Source organism: Ambystoma mexicanum, chromosome 5p (assembly GCF_040938575.1).
Source record: "Ambystoma mexicanum isolate Mex_15411 chromosome 5p, UKY_AmexF1_1, whole genome shotgun sequence".
In the NCBI taxonomy this organism is placed as follows: Eukaryota; Metazoa; Chordata; class Amphibia; order Caudata; family Ambystomatidae; genus Ambystoma; species Ambystoma mexicanum.
This window is the reverse complement of record NC_090930.1, coordinates 533149134-533168265: the sequence shown is the minus strand read 5'-3', so window position 1 is coordinate 533168265 and position 19132 is coordinate 533149134. Positions and strand designations below refer to the sequence as shown.

General features: G+C 42.5%; 1 long non-coding RNA gene across 2 annotated transcripts in view; it reads left to right on the top strand.

The window, feature by feature from the left end:
* Positions 1-14679, top strand: part of LOC138481679 (uncharacterized) — a 373247-nt gene extending 358568 nt beyond the window's left edge. For both annotated transcript variants that reach the window (XR_011274326.1, XR_011274325.1), the window contains exon 3: positions 12848-14679. This is a non-coding gene — a long non-coding RNA (uncharacterized lncRNA). The remainder of the gene's footprint in view (positions 1-12847) is intronic.
* The last annotated feature ends 4453 nt before the right edge of the window (positions 14680-19132 follow it).

The following is a 19132-nucleotide window of genomic DNA, read 5'->3' as shown; positions in this document are numbered from 1 at the left end:
TCCTGGTCTTCCCCCGCTGTTCTCCACAGTGAGTGTTTACCATGCTTCTGGTTCCTCCAGGGAGGATCTGAGAGACAGATAAGTCGATTGTCAGTTTTTATGTCAGCGTTCAGTACGGTCTGTAGTTGTAGAATAGACCGTTCGCGTAGGTTCCTCTGTGTGATTCCCATGGATCTGCACTTCTTCCTCATTGCATTCCTTTGGCTTGCATCTTGATGACAACTACCTCCGCTCTTCCCCGTCTCAGTTCTTTCTACTTCCTGAGTTCTATAGAAGTATAACAGATAGGAGGGTAAGGGTGGAGAGAGAGGGGGTGAAGGGGAGATGTAGGTGTTGGCTGGATACTCTGTTCTCCAACAATAGTTGTCACTGGTCCCATAGGAGGATTCCCCTCCCATGAGATCCACTAATAGTGTGTGTTGTAGGAGCCCATGTTAAAGCAGCACGTTTCATAGGAGCACATGTTGTAAGAGTGTATGCCAGAGTGTGTACCATAGGAGTGTATGAAAAGTGTGTGTCGTAAGAGTGTGTGTGGTTGGAGCATGTGCCATAGGAGCATGTGGCACAGGATAATGTGTTGTAGTTATACATGTCGTAGGTGCATGTGTCCTAGGTGCATGTAAGAGCACATGCATGTGTAGTAAGTACATGTTCACTCATGTTTATTCACTCATTTGCCTCCAACTCCCTCAGGGTCAGTCGCTTCTCCAAGCAACGAGTTGGTGGTAGATCTCTTTCTTCTGCTGCGGGCTGCCTCTGGAACAGCCTCCCTTCCTCTCTGAAACTTGAGGAGAACCATCTTCGGTTCTGGAAGCACCTCAAGACCTTCCTCTTTGCTTCTGATTTCTCTCCTCTGCTCCCCTGCTGATCTGCTGGTTGAAACTGAAACTGCACTGGTTTACCTGGCTACCCTCTGATCTCGGGCCCAGGTCCCCTCCCTGTCAGTTGGTCACCTGCACTGCCCCCCCCAGCAACCTTGCACTTGGGGACTGTTTCTGTATCCCTACAGCCCCTTACCAGCACTTAACACCCAATGCCTGCCCTTACCTTGGCACTTGCCACCAGCTGGCTGCACTTCTTATTTACTGTTCTTATTTATTTTATTTATTTATCTTTATTTTTTATGGCTATATTATGTAGTATACTGCCCCTTCCCTTTTGCCCCCACACTTCTTCCCTTCCCCTGCACTTGCACAATCTCAATGTCACCTGTCCTAGTAAGATCACTGTCTGTCTTCCCTCTGTTCCTCCTCCCTTGACTCGTCGCGCCTTGAAACACTTGTGTATAGACACATTATAAATGCCATATCATATCATATCATCATATCATATCATGTTATGTGTAGTAAGCATGTGGGTAGTAGGTGTGCATGTCATAGAAACATGTATAATAGGAGTGTGTGTTGTAGGAACGCTTGTTACAACAGCCTGTGTCATAGGAAAATGTGAGTTTTTAGGAGATGTCAATAGTGTAATATATGAACTGTAAAACTCATAATGTCTGTGTACAGGTTGTATTACTTCCCTTTGATGTGAGTTAAGCATGTGTCGTAAATGTGCATCGTAAGAGAGTTATTCATAAGAGTCATGTAGTTGGAACATGTGTCACAAGAGCATGTGTCGTACATCCCCATGGTATGTGTAGTAGGTGTGTACATCATAAGAACATATTTTATATTAGTGTGTGTTGCAGGAGTGCATCTTATAGTAGCACGTGTCATAGAAGCATGTGTCATAGGAGTGTGTGTCGTTAGAGAGTGTGCCATAAAAGTGTGTGGTAAATTTGTGTCGTAAGAATATGTGTGTTTGTGTCATAGAAGCATGTGGTGTGGGAGCACGTGTCATAGATTCATATGTCCTAGATTCATGTGAGAGCCCTTGTCATATGTCTACATGTTATGTGTAATAAGCACATGTGTATTAGGTGCATGTGTTGTAGGAGCACGTGTCACAGGAGTGTGTGGCATAAGAATGTGTCAGAGTGTGGGTCATAAGAGTGTGTGTGGTATGAGCATGTGTCGAAGGAGCATGTGTTGGAGGAGCATGTGTCGTAGGTGCATGTGTCCTAGGTGCATGTGAGAGCACGTGTCATATGTGTACATGTTAAGTGCAGAAAACCTGTGTGTTTTAGGTGTGTGTGTGATAGGAACATGTATCATAGAAGTGTGTTTTGTAGGTGCGCTCATCATAGCAGCGCCTTTCATAGGAGCATGTGTCCTAGGAGCACATGTCATAGGAGTGTGTGTTATTAGAGTGTGTGTCATAAGAGGGTTTTGTATGAATGTGTGTGGTAGTCGCATGTGTCATCGAAGCATATGTTGTAGGAGCATTTACCACAGGTGCATGTGTCATAGGTGCATGTGAGGGCACATGTTGTACATCCACATTTCATGTGTAGTAGGCACGTGTGTAAAATTAGCACTGACTTGATGTGTTTCAAATGTAAACTGCATAATATACAAATTGTAAAACTCATGCTCCTCTTGCTAAAGTTTGTTTGAAAATTGTACATTTATACCATCCCATTAAAACTAACATCAAAGCCATCTCTGACTTACCTTTGGATGTGAGTTTTTAAAAGATGTTAGTTTTATAATGTACGGAATGTAAAACTCATATTCTCTGTGTACAGTTTGTATGAAAAGTGTACATTTTGGTATAGAAAGTGTACATTTATTCCATGCCCTTAAACTGACATCAAAGCAAGCTGTGATTTACCTTTCATGTGAGTTTTTAGATTTTAATTGTGTAATATACAAGCTGTAAAACTCTTCGTATGAAAAGTGTACATGTAGTTCATCACCTTAAAATGACATCAAAGTCAGCTGTGACTTGCCTTTGATGTGAGTTATTACAAGTTAATTGCGTAATGTATGAACAGTAAAACTTATACGTTCTGTGTAAAGTTTGTATGAAAAGTTTATTCCATTAGCTTAAAGCTGAAATCAAAGGCAGCTGTGACTTGCCTTTCATGTGAGTTTTGAGGAGATGTTATTTGGGTATTGTCGAACCATAAAACTCATACACTCTGTGTACAGTTTGTGTGACTTGCCTTTTATTTTGTGTTTTCAGGCGATATTCATTTTGAAATGTACGAATTGTAAAACTCAAACTGTGCGTACGCGATTGCAGCACATGTTGTAGGTGCCATGTAGTAGGAGTATGTGTTGTAAGAATGTGCGTCGTAGGACCATGTGTTGTAGGAGTACATGTTGTAGGAGCATGTGTAGGAGAGTGTGTGTGTGTAGTTGTAGTATGTGCAGTAGCTGCACATGTCAGAGGAGCATGTGTTGTAGGAGCATGTGTTGTAGGGTGTGTGTGTAGTGAGAGGGTGTGGTAAGTGTGCATCGTAAGAGTATGAGTCGTAAGAATATGTCATAAGAGTGTGTGTGGTTGGAACCTGTTGTAAGAGCATATGACATAAGTGCACATGTCATGTGTAGTAGATGCGAGTGTCAAAGGAAGATGTATTATAGGAGTGTGTTGTAGGAGCATATGTTATAGGAACGTGTTTCATAGGAGCATGTGTTGTAGGAGTGTGTGTCATTAGATTGTACGTCTTAAGAGTGTGTGGAAAGTGTGTGCCGCAAGAGTGTGTGTGCGAGGAGCATATGCCATAGGAGTGTTGTAAAGGTCCAGATCCAATGCTGCCAAGGGGCGCACGTACCAATTGCACAAGTGACATGGTGACATCAAGGATGATGTGGGGGTGACATCAGGGATGAGGACATCATTAAACGCGGCGCTGCTTGCATAAAATGACATAAAAACAGGCGCAGCATGAGAGTTCCCTGGATGGAACTTGAGGAGGGGTGGGTACTTCGGGGGCAGTGTGGGCTAGTTGTATAGAGCGGGCATAGGGTGGGGATGCATGATATTGTAAGAGTGCGCATAGTAAGGGGTTGCTCTTTGAGCAATATATGAACAGTAGAGAAGTCATTCTAGTTGTAGGCCCAAGTTAAGAAAGCATTTCTCGCAGACAGCTCATAGGACAAGAGCTGCAGAGCCTTTTGTGACAAGCAGAATGATTTTTTTAACATTCAGTAGAAACAGTGTGTTGAAATGTTGCCTGGCTGAAGGTTCCCCTGAGAACGCAGCCACAGCAAAGTTAGTTTAAAAGATACTTTCGAGACTACAGAGATAGGCACCTGGGTGCATGAGGAGAATTGGCTGAGAACTAGAAATTAAATGCAGTTAATTAAACTCCAGCGACAGTGTGGTCAGACTACACTTGGAAGCATGGCATGAGAAGGGAGCCGGAGGGCCAGAGCACTGGGGTTAGGGCTATGTGGCACGGGATGGGGAGCCAACCAATGGAGAGAGGTTTCGGTGTCCCTAGAGTGCAACATTCTACAGTGCCCTTGTTGATGTCCGCAGGGCACATTATTTATTGGTCAGACTTGGAGTCTGGCAACAAGCCGCCGGTGCTACCAGCGGGTTTCCAGCTGGACTCACTACACTTTACCAGTGCCTGACATCCCAGTGCCATGGGTCATTACAAGCCCTGGTGGATCGGGTGGTCAGGCGCCGGTAAATGTTAATTCCCATTCCCATGGAGCCCCACAAGAATCCATAGGAGTGGGGAGACAGAAGCACTAGCACCATCAGACCTGCCAGGTGCAATGCCCCCCAAATGCAGAGTTGTACTCTGGCGGTCCGGAAAGGGTGCCGGTACGGTGAGACCGACCCCCTTATTTCCGGACTGCCACTGTTGTAATGAGGCCCTTGGTGTGAATGTCTCATGCAATCTCAATCTATTTTATATATTGGACAGTTCCAACCAATGGCAAAACAAATGTGATTGACAGTTCAGCACAATTATATAATTGAGGGGCGATGTGGGAAAGGTTTTGATGCCACGAGGGGTGTTACTGTAACTGTGGTAAAAATGTGTATGATCTAATTAGGATCATTCAACATATATTTGGATATAGTGGACTGAGGTAGTCCCGCCAATCAGCACCTGCGACCTGCCTTAAAAATGTAACCAAAATGTTGTATCATCGTGCCTGTCGCAGCTGCTTTTTACTGTATATTCTAGACCTCTGTGTGATCTCCTGGCTTCTCTGGGGGTACAGTTCGCAAATTATGCAGATGATACCCAGACTGCGATTGAACTGTCTCGAATCAGAAAGAGTCAATGAAGTTTTTCTAGCTATACAGTCTTGGATGGCAGTGAACACACTGGCATTGAATAACTCAAAAACAGAGCTGCTAATTCTTGGCACCCAACAAAAGTTGAAAAAACTCGACCCTCAATACAAATATTTTACTATTTCTGGTAATGAAATTGAAGTTTCTGATTCTGTTAAAACTTTGGGAGTTATTTTTGACTCTCACTCATCTTTTAAACAGCATGTGTCATATTTGAAATCCTCCTGCTCCTACTATATTCACCTACTGTGGCAGATTTGCCCCTATCTTTCTGAAGCAAATAGAGCCCTGATTGCTGCTGATATTGTCAACATGAAACTAGACTACTGCAATAGCTTGTTAGTAGGCACCTCTGTGAGAAACCAGAAGGTGTCTCAGCCACTAGTCCCTGGGTATCTGTCATCCAGGTGGCCAGGACATGGCCATTGCTTTTGGATCCAGTTCCTGGGGGTGGATCAGTGCGGGAGGATCACTTGGATGAGGGGTCTTTGGGGAGTGGGACACCAGATGGTGAGACACGGTATTCCCTTCCTTATAAGACATTTACCCCATCCTATCAAGTAGGATATTTCAGAACTCCAACTCCCACACACCCCTTTACAACACAAACACTGTCTCATGGACAGCCCCCTATAAGAGAAAATGGACCAACACTTGAGCTGTGTGCCTGATGTGTCCCAATACAATAGTCAGGACAGGTCAAGCAATTACTGGGGATCATCACACCTGCAGCTTTTTACCATGACCTGCAGCTTTTTACCATGACCCAGGTGTATAAAGATCGAGGGCTGTGAAGAAGGAGGAAGGCGTTATGCGAGGGAGGCAAAGCACACAAGGAAACGGCAGTTCTACGATGGCAGTTTAACAAGAGGAGAAATACCGCGAATTAGAAGGGGATTGCAAGGAGGGAAGTTCCTTTGACCTTTTCAACAAGGAACCATTACTTTCATGAGCCCTTAAGATTGGAAAGCGTAAGACCAGGAAAACAGGCTGAAGAATCCTGCATATATATTGTGTGTCAGAGATACCCGAAGCCTTCCTGCATCAAGAATCAAGGCAGGGAGAATTACCAGCCACTGTGATACTGTCCTTGGCTCCAAGAACAAAGCAGCGTCGGTGAAATCAACACAGACAGTGCATTGAGGAGACCGATACAAGACCGGTCTGTGTTGAAGCTAAAGTTGCAAGCAGCAACATTGTATGGCAAGCGCTCGAACAAACATTGTTTGAAATATGGGTGATAAAAGACGCAAGTAAAGTTGAACTGCTGATGAGTGATTAAACTTTGAAATGAAGATACGATACCTTTGACAGAGTGGTCTGGCACCACGTGGGTGCTCAATCGAAAGTCTCTGTAAGGTATCCTGCTGAAAAGTGAAAGAGTTGTAGAGAATTGTGAATCAAAGTCGTCCTGCGATGGGTCAAGCAAATCCCTGAGCACAATCAAAAGTCTTCGATGTTGATACAGCAAAGAACATTTGTGGCAAAGTTGATAAAGTTGGTCCAAGACAGGCAGAGGGAGATACGTTGAAAGCTTTGTGTTAAAGTGGGTCTGAGCCCAGCGGAGGAGGATCCAGGGTTAAGCGAAAATCACCCATGAAGGTTTTGTGTTGAGGTGAGTTTGAGCCCGGCGGAGAGGGGCCTGGGGTGAACAGAAAATCGCCTGAGAATTTGGAGGTGTGAAACCCTAAGGAAAAAGGAAATTTGTTGTTTGTCATATTGCATAAGGCCCTCTGGAAAAGAGGCTTTGAATGGCAAATAGACTTTGGCACAGAAGGCCATGATGTTGAAGTTTTGAACTGCACCCTCGTGCTAGAGAAGCCAGAGATTGTGCTAAGCTCGAGTGTGCCACCTTGTCCCATGCTGAAAATGTGAGGAGGGAAGCCAACAGCTTGAATATCCTGACACATCATTTCTTGAACACTTTTCTTTTGTATAACATTGGTTCTCCCACTATTTGTATTTAGAAGTAAGGATTGGCAATAGGTTTATTAGTATGGGCCCTTTTATTTTAACAGACTCGACTAGGACTGTATTATTATTATTTGATGTTCGTTGCTTGCTCCCATCTTTAGAGTTAGGTTTAAATAGGCATTTTTCAAACCCAATAGAAGTTCAATAAACACCCTTGAACTGTGATCACTTGTGTCAGTCTTACTGTTTGATACCATGCCTTTGTTACACCTCCCAAACAAATATAAGTAAACTGCAGGTTACTCAAAATGGAGCATTACGGGCCGTCTGTGGGTTAAAGCATCAATCCTAGGTATCTGAGGCTCGGTTGAATCTACATTGGCTTCCGAAGACCGAAGAATTCAGTTTAAGAGTCAACAAGATTCCTTTAAGACACCCCTATATTCAAACAATATTAGACTCTTTCAACTGAGCGTTCTCCCAAAGATAATTGGTGGTGCAAAGTTTGATGCCTGTGCACCGGTTTTGTGGAATTCTCTCCGCACAGACCTCAGCGATTGTGCATCTACTGCTCAATTCAAGAAGCGTTTCAAAACTTTCTTGTTTGATAGAAATACTGGTTAATTTGGCTGCTCTTTTCATCATGCACTATCATCCTGGCTGACTTTGTTTTTGTTTTATGTTTGGTCTGTCCTGAGGCCTTTGGGCGAGTATGCACTCTATAAAAATTAGAGAGATACATAGATAGATAGATAGATAGATAGATAGATAGATAGATAGATAGATAGATAGATAGATAGATAGATAGATAATTTGACACATTTCATATAAAACATTAAGCCGCAGTGGGTGGCGTTGACAGCTCACTTCATTCATTTCAGTTCCACTGGGCTGTCTGAACCATGCTTCCCAGCTGTTTGGTTCCAATACATTTGCGTTACTTCTTGCTTGGTGTACGCTCCTTTTTGGATTACTTTTTCTTTCTTTGGATTTTATTTAACAGAGGTCCCCTGGTATAGGAGCATCTGTTGTAGTTACATACGTCATAGGTGCATGTGTCATGGGTGCATGTGTCATAGGGACTTGTATCATAGGAGTGTGTGTTGTAGGAGCACTTGTCACAACAGCGTGTGTTATTGTAACGCTCACCTGATTCCCGTAGAGGCGCCGGTCTTGACTGGGCGTATACCGTATCTTCAAAGGTGATGTGTAACACACGGCTGGCTCTTTGGGCTGGACCTCTGTGCACTGTATGTTTGACTCGAAGGGTAAGATGTCTGCAGATAGAAAATATGGGATTAAGGAACTGGGTTATTGAATGTCTCTCTCTTCTTCCCTTTCTCTTCTCCTGTAGAACCCCAAAGGTTAACGCTCTCACCTTAGGTAAGTGAACGCCGTGCTCTCCATCTGCCTCGGGGCAGGGTGCTGTAGCCAGTTTCTTTACTGGATAAGGGGAGCAGGCCTCTTGACTTCAGAGGACTGCTGTCCGTCGTTTACTGCACGAACGGTAAGTTTCGAGTAATTCTAATGTCTTTAAAGTCTTTAGTAATGATGTTTCTTGTTTTGCAGGGTTCCGGCGATGGCGGATGACGGGCTGAAGTGAGTTGAAGATGGAGCCCGTGTGATGAATAGAAGCGCCTGGAAGCACGTAAGTAAGCGCTAGTTGCCTGCTTCACGATGCGCTCTAACTGTCTTTTTATTTTGCAGGTACAAGTTCGGAGCGGCTGCAGGGTGCCGGAATACCCACTGGGTTAGATGTGGAAAGGAGTAATGGCACGTGAGTATTAAAGTTCCCCAATATCTTTAAACGCACCTTGTTTTGTCTTTCAGATGTGGGATGCAGCGCCGAAGAGTTGGTAAGCTTTTGTCTTTCAGATGCCGGAATGCAGCGTGAGGCGTTGGTGACAGCCGATGGACCAGGTAAGTGAAGAGCTGTCACTGAAGACCATAATGCTAACCTGTTCTTTCTTGTCTTTATAGGTGTTGCTGAAGACTGGATTCAGGATGGTAAGCCTTTTTCCTCAGGCCCAGGATCAGATGCAGAAGACACGATGAGCGTTCTGCTGCAGAGGATGCAGAATAACGCAAAGCAAGATTCATCCATCGGGTGTGGTTTAAATAGCCTCCTGTAGTGCTTAGGTGTCTCCTTCCACAGCCACGCCTAGGTAAGAAAAGAGTTCCTGCTTTCCAGAAGAGTTCCAGTGTTCTGAATCTAGGGAGTGGCTCCTGCCCCACCCAACAGGAAAAGTAGTTCCAAAACAGAAGAGGATCAGAGGCTCAACTGGCAGGCAAGTAAGCAGCATGGTCTGCTGCAGGTAAGTCCACCCAAGCATTATGAGCCCGGCGCTTCCAGCGCTGGGACTGGGCATATTTATGAGCCTGGTGCCACTGGCGCCAGGACTGGGTCCAAAAGGTCCCAATTGGGACTGGTTGGCACTCGGAACCTGGGTTATGGATCTGCTTCCAAGGGAGTTGGGAAAACCCTGACCTTTTGGAAGCAGAGATCATGATAGTTATAGGAGAATGTGCAGTAGGAGCATGTGTTGTAGGAGTGTGTGTAATAAGAGTTGTGTCATAAGAGTGGGCAGTGTGTTGTAAGAGTGTGTGTGGTAGTAGCATGTATCGTAGGACATGTGTCGTAGTACATCCACATGTTATGTATAGTAGGCACGTGTGTAAAATCAGTCCTCCCATTTTGGAGCCCCGGCATGAATGGCAACGTCCCCTTCTGCGCAACTCACTGTACCTGCATCTTCTTTCTCCTCAGCTCAGTTGCCATTTTTAAATGTCCCTCTCATTACAGGTTTAGAGAAATAACTGGACCGAAGGCTTGAATCACTCTGCACCAACTCCCTTGTCCTGCTCCTCATCTCAGTATCTGGTTATGGGAGTTGAAGTCCATAACTGGATATGTTTTTTTCACGGTTTTCACAACAAGGCACATCCAGATTAGAGGTCATGGTTACCTTTGGACTCTTGACCTTAAATGTTTTTTTCCTGTGCTTTACAAAAAAGTACATCAATAACAAAAGGTGTTATGTGTGAGTTGTGAGTGTTTGGGTGGAAAGTGGAGGCCTGACTAGAATGGCGTAGAGAAAAGGTTTCTTGAATTCTTCTACAGGGGGGGATCATTGTCTAACAATAGGCCATTAAAGTTTTGGGGTTTTTGAGGCCTCTCTCATGGGATGGGAGAAAATACTGTGACTCCTCCAATGAAGTCATAACATCTCCCTGGTAGTTGTCTTCGCTCATGTGTTCCTCCCTCATGAAACCACCACCAGGGTCAGGTAGTGGCTGCTGTCCAATAGCCACATGGGAATAGAGTCCCCCCAGGGAATCCATGATGACTCCATTGGATTCAACACATTATCCTGAGGTTTTTTCCCCTCCGAAACAATACCACACAACAAATACTGAAACATCTTTCACCATTTTACCTGAGGGTGGGATTCCTCAAAGAGATCCGTACAGATCAATGCAGCACTTTTATGTCACATCTAATGTAATGTGATGCAATACAATGGAATGTAATTGCCATTTGTATAGCACCTTTTCCCATTGGAATGGTCTCAAAGCGATGTAGGTGAACGCCCATGGGGCACCGAAGTCCAAGGTATGGAAAATCCATCAGAGGAGTTTAGAATATGTGTGTGCATTTTAGCTAATACAAAGGTAGGTTGGGGTGTCGAAGTCCCTGCTAGCTACCCATGTTGAGCTGACATGTGGATGGGTGCTGTTAGGTAGTTTGGAGAGTATGAGAGTGCAAGTGATTCATTATGTGTCCAACTAGGCCACATTTTTTCATGGGTGATAGCTGCATTCTTATGGCAGATGTGTTGTATGATGTGTCTTAGAGTAGTGTACGATATCGGATGAGTGCAGGTGGGTGACCGTGCCTTTGGCTATCTTCCAATAGCATGGATTGTGATACAAACCAATGTGTCCTGGCTGTTTTTTTTTTGGTTTTGTATATGCAACTGAATTTAGAAGGGGGCAAATTCAATGTGTGGCAAAATTCTACACAGCGGCTATATTCAAAATGCAGCTGAATTTAACTTAGTGGCTATACTCAAAATTCAGCTGACTATAACACCATGGCTATGCTCAAGAATGCAGCTGAATTTAAAACAGCGCTTTAATCACAATGCAGCTAGATTTAGAAGGGGCAGTTCAAAGTGCGTCTAAGTTCTATACAGTGGCTATACTCAAAATGCAGCAAAATATAACACATTGGCTATGCTCAAAATGTAGCTAAATTCAGCACAGAGGCTATACTCAAAAGGCAGTAGATTTAATGCAAGAAGTAAAAGAAATGCTCAATATTGAGACCTTAAAAAACCTTGGTATATCATCCACAAACCAATGGTCTGGTGGAACATTTCAACCACTTAGACCAGAAAAAGGACACCAGGATAATGCACAAGGTTAAAGTACAAAAAAAAATCAACTTGCTCAATGGATTCGTTTTTCAGCATCCATCTAAACATGACTTGAGACAGCTTTCTAGATGGTCTAAAGGCTATGACTTTAGTTTTTACAATGTTTATCAATAAGTTATTTGTCTTTGTGTAAGACTCTAAGGCTACCAATTAGAGTGTGCATCGTAAGAGTGTTTGTTGTAGGAGCATGTGTGGTAGCTTTTGTAATAGAAGCATGTATTGTAGGAGCTGTAGGTGCATGCGTTGTTGGTGCATGTGTCGTAGGTGCATGTGAGAGCACATGTTGTTCGTCCACTTGCTATCTGTAGTAGGCGCGTGTGTAAAATCAGCCCTAACTTGAATATGTTTTTAAATGTAAACTACATAATAAACAAACAGTGAAACTCATACTCCTCTTGCTAAATTTCATGTGAAAAGTGTACATTTATTTCATCATCTTAAAACTGAAATCAAAGTCAGCTGTGACTTGCCTTTCATGTGAGATTTTATGAGATGCTATTTTTGGGTTTTAGTTGCATGTGTCGTAGGTACATGTGTCATAGGTGCATGTGTCATATGTGCATCTGAAAGCACATGTTGTATGTCCACATGTTATGTGTAGTAGGAGCGTGTGTAGAATCAGCCCTGACATGATGTGTTTTTAAATATAAACTGAGTAATATACAAACTGTGAAACTCATACTCCTCTTGCTACAGTTTATTTGAAAAGAGTATATTTATTCCATCCCCTTAAAACTGACATGAAAGTCAGCTGTGACTTGTCTTTGATGTGAGTTTTCAAGAGATGTTAATTGTGTAATGTACAAACTGTTCAACTCATATGTTCTATGTACAGTTCATATCAAAAGTTTACATTTATTCCATGACTTTAAAACTGACATCAAAGCCAGCTGTGACTTGCCTTTGATGTGTGTTTTTAGAAGTCAACTGTGAAATGTGCGAAACTGTAAAACTCACACGCCCTCTGTACATTTTGTAAGAAAAGTATACATTAATTTCAGATGAGCACCCTGTTTTGCATTAGAATGCTAGAATGTTAGAAGGCATCAAATAGCTTATTACAATAATATGGTGATGCCACACATTCCTATGTGTATTGTTCCTGACAGGTCACAAGCATCTTGTAAAGTTGATGGGTGTCAGTGATTTACTTTCCATTCATTTCTTCACCAAAACATCAATCCAATGCATTTTTGAAAGACAGTCTCGGTGGGTAAGACTGTCATTAAGAGTAGTCTTACCCAGAGAGATATATATTTTAAGAAAATATATGTTAAACAATCCAATGTAATAGAGCTCCCCCTTCCTTATTACTAACACATATATGTGCTTTTTTATAGGCACCTTGTACTTTCACTATGTCACAGCCTCTGAAGAAAATCCCAACAACTACATTGGGGAGTGAAACATCTCGGGCAGCCTTATAGGAATCTCAACAACATCAACTAGTGCTGGAGTTACACACTACATATTCTAATTGTAACATTTAGAATCATGTGTTCAGTCATTTATGTATTTGGTTTTCTGGTGCTAGGATCCACATAGGGTGGTTTTTTGGTCATAATTTGCCCATCAGTAGGTGGCACATTATTATTTGCTATTGTCAGTGTATATTTATAACAATTAAATATTTGTCAGTTGATGCATTTTTTGTTTTCATATATTTATTCAAATAATGTTTTAAAAACAGTAAAAATGTTGTTATCAATCCAACATCCACATGCCCATAGGTTTATTGTTTTTCCTTCCTCACCTCTTTAAGAAAGGGTTATGGTTGGAGCTCCATACTTCAGTAGTTTTTGGTATTTAGCATTTATTGCATCACCTTAAACCTGACATCAAAGTCTGCAGTGACTTGCATTTCATGTGATTTTTTAGGATATGTTTATTGTGAAATATATGAACTGTACAAATCACATGCTCTGTGTACAGTTGAACACAAATAATATTAACCATTTAAATCAGTATTGTTTGTTGCAGAAAACATTATTTTGGCTATATCGTGATAATGCTGTGGCATCAAACCCCACAGAAATTGAAAGAGTGCTCTGGGATTTTGAAGGCTGCAGAAAGGGGAACCTCTGTCCAACTGCATGATTGCTGAGATGTGATGACATTTTAAGGGATGAGAGAGACCTTGGTCCTCATCCAAGAGGAAGCCTGAAGCAGATTTTACCTGAGGCAGAACTGATTCCCAGAGGTGAATCAAGAGGAGAGCAAAAGGGCCTTGTTGTCTGGGGAGATTACCTAGGGGGAGATGTGGGTCCATGATGCCTCTGTGCTTTAAAATGATTATCCAAAAATGAGTATAAAAATCCCCAGTGCGATTAGACACATGTCCTCCAGAACCATTTCTCTGCTAAATCCTTGGAAAGAGAAAATGGAGGAGCAGCCTTTAGAGGGAACTGATCTCAAGAAGAATGCTTTAGATTTGTATTGTGAAATGAAATTTCCTTTCCCATTATATTCAAACCCAATTGAGATCTAATTTAGTGTATAGCAAATATAGTTTTCCTTTGCACAGTGCACAGTGTTTGGTAAACTATAACCAATTGAATACAATGTGAATAGAATGTAGCATATTAGTGTGAAATGTAATCTGCTTCATTAACCCAAACCCAATACCAGTTCTGCACAGGGCTTGTAGTCTCTTGCAACCAAAGCCAAGAAAATGGAATCCTGCGTGTTTCACATGTTCGTGTTTCACATGTTAAATCAATAACTGGGGCCGTGGACTGATGGCCAACTCGGTATAGCCTAACAGAAAATGTAAATATCAGGGCCTGTACAGATAAGTAATTTAATAGGAGATATTAGTATGAGCGGGCACTTAAGTGAATCACTTCCATTTCCATAGAGAATGATGCAATTTTAAATGAACAGTTCCATTTTCCAAATTGTATTATGTTGAAATGAGAGGACACTGAAGTAGGTGCACCCAACTCATGCAAGGGACCTGGGGGGATAGTTGTTGTCCTTTCAGAAAACAATGATTAAGGACTGACACATAGTGTTCTAAATTGATATCACAGCCTTCCTAAACTGAAACGTGTAGATGTTGATGCAACCAACCATAGCTTGTATTTCATCTACATGCACATGCTAGCTACCCACAGCACCACATCTAAATCTAGGAGGAATTCATTCAAAAATAATTCTTATTAATTCTGTTTTTTTGTAGCTTTTCTTTGATACAATCGCTTGTCATTGATATTGTAGAAAATAAAGTGTTCTGAAGAATCTGTCATTTATTAAAAGAAAAATATGTTGAATATATATGCTGAACAAAGTATTTACACACATTTAATGACACGCACCAATGTAAACATTAATTGCAGAATGTAATATTAGACGTTTAGAAATATATATATATTTGATTCATGTGGATGATTGTGTGTGTTCTAAAATTAGTGGGAATTGTACAGATTGATTTTGTTCTGTTCACAACCTGTCTATATATGCAAATTATACTGAGATGACTTCCCCAGCATAAAGCTAGCAGACCACGTTTAATTTCCAATGTATAAGGTCAAATACAATGTGTTTCTTGTCCCAAAGTTTTGGAGTGTGTCCATGATGGCTCTGTGCTTTAAAAGGATTATCCCAAAGTGAGTATGAACATCATTAAGGGGTAATAAATCAGAGGGTATCCCGAGAAACAAACACAATGACACCACAACCAATTTCTATTTCCCAATTGTCTGAGGCATGTGGAATGCTTACATCGATGTCCAGTCTGTGACTGATAATACAGTGATAGTGGGCAGAATCAAAACTGCATACATCAAAGTGGCAGAAAATGTCCATTGCAAGATCACTATGAAGAAATAGCAACAGAAAAAAATAGTTTTTAAAAAGTCTAACATTTGGATTAAGCGATTTAGGTGTACAAACACTAACCCATCAGGAATGTGGCACTTGAAAAGAAGTGTATAGATTAACAAGAACATGCTTAAATGGCAAGAGTGTGGATATAAAATGGATAAACCTAGGATATGAGGGAGATAGGAAACAAGTCGAAACAAGTCCTGAATTAATTTAATCTAATAGAAATGTTAGCATAGTATTACCCAGACAATATTATTTCATTTTATTATGTATTTCATTTGATTTTTTGTTCAAAGCTAAACCTACCCAGAGGGTCTTGAAGGGCCTTACAATGGTTGGAAGGTTCAAAAATTGGGAGGTGAAACAGAAATGGCAAAATGTTGGCAGGACAGAATAGAAAAGGTGGGATAAACAAGTAGTAGCAGGAGAGGTGGAGGGGCTTAATAACATGTGGGGAAGCAGGTATGTGGTGAGGCTCTTATGGACAGTGGTGATTGATGGTGAAGTGCAGATGTAAGGTGGTAGGGTGTTCCATATTCTTTGTGCTGTAGTGGGGCAATTGTTGGCTAGAAAGCAGGTGCCCCTCTGCCCTCCTCAGAAAACATGGAATTATAAAATCAGAAAGAACACATTTGAAACTGCACTTTAAATCCTCCTGGAAATCCAGCTGGCACAAAAAATAGTTAGTTTCGCTACACGAGTAGGGACAGAGGAGGCATTAGCTTGCACAATTAGTGTGCCTTTTTAAATAGAATAGACTAGGTGCCAGGTAAGCGTGTACCAAGAGAGGGTCTTACTATACATGTAGGGCAGCATCTTCGGGAGTGGAAGTGGGAAGGGTGAAACACAGTATCCCCTTCCTTATGACACCTTTTCCCCATCCTGCCCAGTAGGATACTTAGAAACTCCCCCCCTTTCCAAAACGAACACTTTCTCACACTGTGAGCGACAACAGACTAATACCAGAGTCGTTTATCTGACATGTTCCACCACATGGGTCAGGCAGAGTCAGGCAATTGCCGACAACTACACATACCTCACTGCCCTTTCCCTTACCCACTGGATAAAAGGTAGAGCACAAGTGCACACTCTGAGCAAGACAGAACGCACAAGGAAGCAGCTATTCCACCATGGCAGTTCAAGCGGAGGAGAAAGGTGGCGAAACCTAAAAGGACGTCAAGGAGGGAGTTACCCTTGCCCTCTTCAACCCAGATCCACAAAGCCTCTGACAAAAGAAACATAAGACCAGGAATCATAGATGGTGAATGGTGTGGCGGATGTCAGCAGTACATGGGGTAATCCAGATATGGACCCCTTGCTCACTACGCTCAGAGAGGCACAGCTCCACCTCACTGATGAGGCCCGACTCGGCCGAAACACGTGTCTGGGGTTTCTATTGGTCATCTTGTTCAGAGGGGATTTGCCTAGCATTTCAGTGCTGGACTGCATTTGGGTGGGACAAAGACTGATATGCAAATGGAAATGTATCCTCTGTGAAAAGTGCAGTGAGCTAAAACATGGTTGAGGCTCTCCAGGGGCCATCCACCCAAGAACAGGTCAATGGGCTGTGTGTGCCAGTAGAGGGACTCCCAGACCTTCGTTTGCATATTTTGTGGTATTTGGGGTCTCACCCTATGTTACCAGGGTAATCCAGACATGGACCCCTTACTCAGTGTGCTCAGACAGTCACAGCTCCACCTCACTGATGAAGCTCGACTAGGCCGAAACAGCTGTCTGGGGCGGCTCTTGGTACTCTTGTTCAGAGGAGATTTGCCTAGCATTTCAGTGCTGGACTGCCTTTGGGTGAGACAAAGACTGATATGCAAATGGAAATGTCTCCTCTGTGAAAAGTGCAGTGAGCTAAAGCCTCGTTGAGACTCTCCCGGCTGCCATCCACTCAAGCACAAGTCAATGGGCTGCGTTTGTGTCAGTCGAGGGACTCCTGGACCTTCTTTTGTATATCAAATAAAACTACACAATGATTCCAAAGAATTAAGTGCTTTCATCGCTACGGAAGGTATATTTCAATTTATTAGGATGCCATTTGGACTGGTGTTGGCAGCATCTGTGTTCCAGTGAATCATGCATCAAACATTCCGTGATGAAGAGGGAGTAATTTGCTTCCAAGATGATGTGCTAGTGTTTGGTCCAGACCAAACAACACATGACAGTAGGTTAAGAAAGGCATGGCCAAATTGATTGAAAGAGGTCTTAAACTAAGTCAAGAGAAATGTAAATTTAACCAGAAAACTATTGAATACCAGGGTCACACAGTATCAGTCAGCGGGCTGAGTGTCAAGAGAAAATTGGCGGATAACAAGAGAACTAAGGCAGAACCAAAATGCAAGGTGCAGCTACAGTTGTTTCTAGGGATGGGGAAATTCTATGTGAAAACTTTGCAGATAAGACAATTCACATGAGGTCCTTAGCAAAGAATAAGGAGCCATTTGAGTGGCCTGTACAGTGAGCATCAGAATTTGAAGGCATAAAGACTACACTCAAGAACACGCCTTCTTTGCAGAACTTTAAGTTTGGGAGATAAACTATAATTTCTACCAATGCGAGCAAAACAGGTTTAGGGGCGGTGTTCACGTAGTAGAAGAGAAGGAAGAATATGTGATTGCATTCGCTACACTCCTCATAAAGGGAGAAAAAGTGAACTAGTCAACAATTGAGAAGGCGATAAAATGGGCTGTTGGAAAATTTAGAACATTCTTGTCAGGCTCAAAGTCCACAATAAGAAGGGATCACAAGACATTGAAAGAAACACTGCTTATCATGGCTAACATTCAATAAAGAAGAAAATAGAATGAACCGGACTGTGTGTTACTTTTGGGGCAGATAATGATTGCCAAGGATGCATGGGAGAGTGATGAAAGCTTAAGAAAGGTGAAGGCTGAACTGGTAGACAAATGGATGATTATGAGAAGCTCTGCGAATGGTTCGGACTTAGAAGGAATTTGGATGGTGAGAGAGGAATTGCATATGAATGGTGAATTTGTTAGAATAAGGGACCGGATTGTTCCTCCCAAAGGAGTCAGAAAGAGAATTGTGGAAACTGACCATGAAGGACATCAGGGTATTACTAAAACTAAGCAGACCATTAGAGCTGAGTACTGGTGGCCGGGATGTGATTTGTAGGTGGATAGAACAGTACGGAATTGTGTGCCTTGTTCATTGAGTGAGAAGAATTTAGTGGCTAGGGAATGGCTGTACCCAGTACGAGAAGGTTGGCATGGACATTGCTGGGCCCATATGGTGCAAAGGGGTGCAGAAGTACTTTATATTGCTGATGGACATACTATCAAAGTGGGTAGAGGTAAGGATTACTAGAGGTACTGCGACCAAGGGGGCGATTGGTTTTATGGAACTAGTGTTTAGGAGAGAGGGATGTGCATGCACCATAATCACAGACAATGGTGTCCAATTTAAGTCCAAAGAGATGCGTCAGTATCTATCAGTTAATGGTATCATTTGTAAGTTTACCACTATTCATCAACCACAAGGCAATGGTGTGACTGAAAGAATTAACATTATCAAGGATTGCAGCATGTGGGTGTCCGTGAGTGGTGAAGACTGGGAAAGTGTGGTGTCGAGTAGGATTGAAGTGCATCACTTCTCGCCACAATGTACGACTGGTGTAACACCCTTTGAATTAAATTGTGCCCTCCCTGGATGAAGTGAACAAGGTGGGCATGGAACAGTGTCATGCTGTCATAGGTTGCCGCCCCAGGCATTGCAGACTGATGTAGCTTTCTCCCAGTGTAGGGTTCCTTACTCGAATCCCTTGCGGCGGT